Here is a 6,405-nt window from a genome sequence, read left to right on the forward strand (position 1 = left end):
TTTTTTTTTTTTTGTTTTTTTTTTCCAACCTGAAGCCTTCTTTTCCATGATTCGACATAAACTTTTGGGAGATTTTTTGGATTGTGATGGGATTCCACCCAAAACAAAACCATGTATATTAAGAAAGTCAATGTTTTCAACTCAGAGTACTAAACAAAAGAGGGAGAAAATTAAGGTTAGCTATATATGTTAAGCACAAATATAGGCAATATCAAGATATCTTGAAATTGTATACTTTTACTGGATAAAGTGGCTCAAACCTGTAATATTATCTACTTAGAAAACAGAGATTAGAGAATTGCAGTTCCAGGCAAGCCCAAACCAAAAAAAAAAAAAAAAGAAGTTTCAGAAACTCTGTTAGAGTTTGATGGGTGCTATGTGTTTTGCTTGTGTTAGGAGGACCACAGTCCAAGCAGACCCAGGTATAGTGATACTTACCTCAAAAAAAGCAATCAAGTTACAATCTGCAGGTATGGCAGTAGTAGAGATGCCAAAGTTGTAAAGTTCCTTTCATTGTTGCAATGGGTCTACTTGTATCCCTATTTAAACATTTTCCCCTTCCCCTCCACAAATTATGCCAACATCAAAAATGTGTGCTTATGTAAGAACTGCATGATTTTAAAATTTCATGACAATTCTTTTGAACTTACTTTTTTGTGGAATTGACTAAGAAAATCAATTACACCTTCTATATAAAAAATGTACTGTGCTTAATCCGGCAGCCCATACACTAACATCGGAATGATACAGAGAGGATTAGCATGGTCCCTGCACATGGATGACTTGCAAATTCGTGAAGCAATCAATATTTTTACAACAACAAATGCTGGAGGGGATGGGGCCACAAGGGAACCCTACTGCATTCTTGGTGGGAGTGTAAACTTCTTCAACCACTTTGGAAAGCAGTATGGAGTTTCCTCAAAGGACTCCACATAAAGCACCCCTATGACCCAGCAATCCCACTTTTGTTCATTTACCCAAAGGATCACAAATAAGACCATATTAAAACTACCAGCACAACTATGTTTATTGCAACATTATTTACCATAGCTAAGATATGGAACCAATCCAGATGCCCGTCAGTAGATGAATGGATCAAGAAAACGTGGTAAAGGAGTTCCGGGAAGATGGCGGAGGAGAAGCTGGAATCTGAACAAGCTCTTGCATAGAAAGCAGTTTCTGAGTTCCAGTGAACAGTCCCAAGCCAGAGAATCACACCAAGTGTGCCATCACAGGACAGAGAGTTAGTCAAGAGAGGGGAAGCCAAGCAGACACATATGAGCGCTTGCCAGCAGCTGTCGCTGCAGTGACAGGGTCGCGGCGGCCACCACCACCGCGGGGTCATACCTGAGACACAGTCCGGGACGAAGGAGCCAGACGCAGCGGACGAGCGGATTCTACTCAACACCAGCAAGAACCGAAAAGGAGCGGACATCTTCATCCTGCACTTTGCAGACCAGAGACGACTCAGGATCCAAGACTCGGCGTGAGTAGAAGCCCAACGTCCTCACTCCTTCTCAGGGAGCAGAGGAGGTAAGGCCACCCCTCCCCGCCCAGCACCGGTAATCTCCATCTTGGATACCGACAAAGCTCGGAGGAGGGGCTAGCTCCAGCTCAGGCCTTGGAATAAAACGGTCATTTAGCAGGTCACAAGAACTTAACGGTGAAGTGACCTCACAGACTCAGTTCCATCCAGGGAAAAGTCACCCAGCTCAGGCGCCAGCCATTGAAGGGGCTCTCCTCACTGGGTAACCAGAGCCAGAGGCTGCCCCTCCCTCTAGCAGCCACCACAATCAATTGAAAAAACAGAAACCCTGAGAATGGCTCCAGGCTGGGTGCTGTGAGTTTTTTTCACAAAATAGCCCCAGGGAAAAGCTACTGTCTGTTGAAAGGCATCAACTCTAACAAGAACCTGGCCTCATCACTGCATCCCCCTCTTTTGTGATTCTCAAAGCAGATCACCGTCCCAGTAAACTAACCTGGGAGGGGGATCTCAAAATCTTGGGTAAAGCAGAGCATTTTTCTGCCTGTTCCAACAAACTGACTTAAGAAACCAATCAAGCCACAGACCTCAAGCTGACCAGAGACTCCAACAAGACTGGTTACAGACAAAAGGGAGATACAGGATTCTTCCCACCCCTCCCCCCCAAAAAAAATCAAAGAACTTTTTTTTTTCTTCTTCTTCTTTTCTTTTTTTTTTTGTTTTTTTTTTTGTTTTTTGTTACCTTATATATATAAAATTTTTTTTTCCTTTCCTAAAACTTTTATTAATCTTTAATTTTTGCCACTTCTGAAAAAATAATTGTTTTCCAGTAACTTTTTTTTTTCTCCTCTTATAATTTTTATTTTAGGAATACGTGAATGTGTGTTTTCCTTTCTTTTCTTGTCTTCTTTCTCTTTTTCTTTCATTCTTAATTATCTTTTTGTTTTTTGTCTAGCTCTACTGAACTTCTGATCTTTTCTTCTCACTTTCCTATCCTTTCCACCTTTTCCTCTCTTTTGTTCTTCTTTATGTGACTTAACTCTTGTCCTGCACATCCTCAGATAAACCCGTAGTTAACTAGTAGACCCTATCCCCCATTGTGTACACACTTAATCCACAAACTTATTACTCAATTCAAAACCTCTGAGACTTAAATTCATTAATAGCAGTACTACCTCTTTATACCTATATAATATTTTAAGCATTTTTTAAAGTTTTTCACATCTCCTCTATGTCCCTCCCTTTCTCTCAATATATTCCCATTCCTCTCTAAATAGATGGTCTTTTAATCTCTATAATAACATTAATTTTTACGTTTCTATTTTTTTCTGGTCTCTTTTCATTCCCCTTTCCCTTTCTTCTTTTTCTCTCTCTCTACTTACATCCTACTCAACCTATTTCCTGCATTGTGATTAGGACATAGTTAACTCTTCCTGTGCCTCCCCACAACAATCTATTCCTATTTTTTACCCACATCTCTCCCTAACCATAATAATTTCTGGTTTTCCAAATTCTTCTCTGCAGTTCGAAGTCCTTTAACATATAGTTGTTTGATGTCGAATAGATGTATCTGTTGAACTAGATTGTATCTGTATACTATTGACTGTACAAATGCAAACTTTGGTTGATGGTTGCCTTAAGATAGTGTTCTAGCACAATACTGATGCTATCTTCATCTCAAATGGGCAGAGTAAGCTGGAAAAACACAAGAAAAATGGCAAATTCGGGTATCTCAATTCCCAATCTTGATAATCAGGGGTTAGAACAGATAATGAATAATCCAGAGGAGAGTTCCCAAATAGCTCTACAAACACTGCTGGCAAACATGATAAATGAGAAGTTTGACAACGTACAAAGGACTCTGAATGAGCGTGATAGGGAGAGAGAGGAGGCATCCCAGAAGTTTATACAGGAATATCATAAGCATGAGGAAGCTACTCAAAAACTGATACAGGATTTGCGTGAATAACTTGAGAATACTCAAAGAGAAAGGGAGGAATGGCATGAGCAGGCTGAGAACACTCAAAGAGAACTGCAGGAATCCCACGAACGGGAGGAAGCTAATCAAAGAGTAATACAGGAATTGAGAGACCAGGTAGAGAACACACAAAGAGCACTAAAGGCATCCATGGAATCCATTAACAAAGAGCTGAAGGAAGAGAGGGAGACCACAAAGGGAATGCTGAATGGAACCCAACAGAAGGAATGGGAGTCCAAAGAAACCATAACCAATCAGCTAAGTGATTTGAAGACAAACACTGAACACCAAATTAAGGAAGTAAAGAAAATCATACAAGACCTAAAACAGAGCTTCAACAAAGAACTTGAAGCCATCAAAGCTGACCAATTAGAAGGAAAAGAGATAAAAAACAAAGTAGAGAATCTTGACAGCAGGTTAGACCATGCAGAAGATCGAATCTCAGGGATTAAAGACAGCCTAGATATTATAGAGATAGAACATACAACCATCCAAGACAAGTCCAAGAAATATGATAGATCTATCCAACACCTGGAAGACACCATCAGAGGGCCTAATCTAAGGATAATTGGTGTAGAGGAGCACCTAGAAACAGAAGTTAATGGTCTAGGAAATTTGTTTAACAGGATCCTAGCAGAGAACTTCCCAAACATGCAAAAAGATAGGCTTGTTCAAAAACAAGAAGCCTTTAGAACCCCAAATAGACCAGACCAGAATAGGACATCCCACCGTCACATTATAATCCACACAGGATCAACTCAGAACAAGGAAAAGCTCCTTAAAGCTGTCAAGGAGAAAAGGGTAATCACCTATAAAGGAAAACCAATTAGAATCACCTCAGATTTCTCAGCAGAGACAATCAAAGCAAGAAGAGCCGGGAATGATATATGCCATGCCCTAAAAACAAACAACTATCAACCAAGAATACTGTACCCAGCTAAACTCTCCTTCATAACTGAAGGCCAAATAAAAACCTTCCATAGCAAAGAAAAATTGAAACAATACATCTCCACCGAACCAGCCCTACAAAAGATTCTTAAAGATGTCCTACACATAGAAAACCAACAAGATCGCAATAAAGGCCAAGAAACTGCACCCAAACTGAGAATCCAAGAACCATAGGAAGAACCCAGTTTTCGCAGCCCCCAAGAAGGTAGATAACATGGCAGGAACTCCCAAATACCTCTCAGTCCTATCTCTTAACCTTAACGGACTGAACTCTCCAATTAAGCGACATAGACTGTCTAGTTGGATTAAAAAACAAGACCCTTCTATCTGCTGCCTGCAGGAGTCACATCTTGCCCGTAAAAACAAACACATTTTCAATGTTAAAGGCTGGAACAAAATCTACCAAGCAAACGAACCCCATGAACAGGCGGTAGTTGCAATCCTAATATCAGATAAAATAGACTTCAAATTAAAATTCATGAGAAGAGATAAAGAAGGTCGCTACATACTAATTAAAGGATCTCTCCTTCAGGAGGATATTACAATTCTAAATATCTATTCGCCAAACAATGACGCACCCAAATTTATCAAAGAAACACTACTTTCCCTCAAATCCCATATAGATCCAAAGACATTAATTGTTGGGGATTTTAACACGTCACTCTCCCCACTAGATAGATCAACTCGGCAAAAACTCAACAGAGAAACCGCAGATCTAAACAGCTGCATAGATCAACTAGACTTAACAGACATTTACCGAACATTTCACCCAACAGCATCAGAATACACGTTTTTCTCAGCAGCCCATGGAACGTTTTCTAAAATAGACCACATTTTAGGCCACAAAGCAAACTTGTCTAAATTCAGAAACATTGAAGTTATACCTTGCATTCTCTGTGACAACAAGGGAATAAAATTAGAACTCAACACCAAAAGCCACCAAAGAAAGTCCGGTATCACATGGAGGCTGAACAACACACTGCTGAATCATGAGTGGGTCATGGAAGACATTAGAAAGGAAATTCAAATGTTCATGATATTCAACAAAAATGAACACACAAATTACCAGCTCCTCTGGGACACAGCAAAGGCAGTACTCAGAGGCAAGTTTATAGCTCTCAGCTCCTACATCAACATATTGGAGAGATCTGAAACTAACAATTTAATGACACATCTAAACCTCCTTGAAAAAGAGCAGCAACATAAAACCCAATCCAGTAGACAGAAAGAAATAATCAAAATTAAATCAGAATTAAATGAATTAGAATCCAAAAAAACTATAGAAAGAATCAACAAAACAAAGACTTGGTTCTTCGAAAAACTTAACAAAATTGACAGTCCCTTAGCAAATCTTATCAGAAAAAGAAGAGAACACACCCAAATTAATAAACTGAGAGATGAGAATGGAAACATCACCACGGTAACAACCAAGATTCAGAACATTATAAGGGAATACTTCTCAAAACTTTATGCTAATAAGTTTGAGAACTTGGCAGAAATGGACCTCTTCCTAGCAAATATTGACATGCCAAAATTGACAAACCAAGATGAGTTAAATTATCTTAACAGGCCCATATCAAGCATTGAAATAGAAACAGCAATAAGAGACCTCCAAGCTAGGAAAAGTCCAGGACCAGATGGTTTTACAGTGGAATTTTACAAGGCCTTCAAAGCAGAGCTCACACCAATTCTCCTCCAACTCTTCAATGAAATTGAAAGAGAAAGCTCACTACCGAACACATTCTATGAAGCCATCATAACCCTCATCCCAAAACCAGGCAGGGACTCATCAAAGAAAGAGAACTATAGACCCATTTCTTTGATGAGCATTGATGCAAAACTTCTCAACAAAATTTTGGCCAACCGACTTCAACAATTCATCCAAAAAATCATACACTACGATCAAACAGGTTTCATTTCAGGGATGCAAAGCTGGTTCAATATACGCAAATCAATTAATATTATTCATCACATCAACAGGAGCAAGAATAAGAAC

At 39.4% G+C, this 6,405-nt stretch overlaps 1 non-coding gene across 1 annotated transcript; it reads left to right on the forward strand.

Annotated features, from left to right (window-relative positions):
• Positions 1–706: 706 nt before the first annotated feature.
• On the forward strand, positions 707–813 carry LOC122100489. The gene has a single exon (XR_006146174.1). It is a non-coding gene; the product is annotated as a U6 spliceosomal RNA (small nuclear RNA).
• Positions 814–6,405: the final 5,592 nt, after the last annotated feature.

This window comes from Dipodomys spectabilis, unplaced genomic scaffold (genome assembly GCF_019054845.1).
Source record: "Dipodomys spectabilis isolate Male_0828 unplaced genomic scaffold, ASM1905484v1 ptg000578l, whole genome shotgun sequence".
NCBI lineage: Eukaryota > Metazoa > Chordata > Mammalia > Rodentia > Heteromyidae > Dipodomys > Dipodomys spectabilis.